Raw genomic sequence first — 518 nt, 5'->3', positions numbered from 1 at the left:
TTAATAATAATTTTTTTTAAAAAAGAAATGAAGTTGATAAGGGAGTTTGTAAAAACAAGACCAGTGTAGCAAGAAACACTGAAAAGACATCTTCCTTACAGAGGTGCCACAGAAAGGAGGATGGACCAAAGTAACCAGCATTAACACCAAAAAGAACTCAATGAAATAAAACCTTTACTCTCAATAATCACACTGAATGTAGAAGATTTAAATACACCACTGAAGACAAGAAGAGTAGCAGATTGGATAAAAAACCAAAACTTATCATTATGATGTCTACAAGAGACACATCTGAAAAGTGAAGATAAATGATGACTGAAAATGAAAGAGTTAGGAAAAAATATACCATGCAAATGGCAACCAGAAAAAAAGCAAAAGTAGTGATATTAATCTGTGATAAAATAGATTTTAGCACAAAAACCATCACAAAGGATAAGGAAGGTCACTACATAATGCTTAAAAAGTCTATGGGGGAGAGAATAGCCTAAAACTATTATATTTTAGGGCATTATTTTTAT

The sequence above is a fragment of the Elephantulus edwardii genome, unplaced genomic scaffold, assembly GCF_000299155.1.
Source record: "Elephantulus edwardii isolate Elephantulus edwardi_28Jun2011 unplaced genomic scaffold, EleEdw1.0 scaffold00065, whole genome shotgun sequence".
Classification (NCBI taxonomy): Eukaryota; Metazoa; Chordata; class Mammalia; order Macroscelidea; family Macroscelididae; genus Elephantulus; species Elephantulus edwardii.
Note: the sequence above shows the minus strand (reverse complement) of the source record.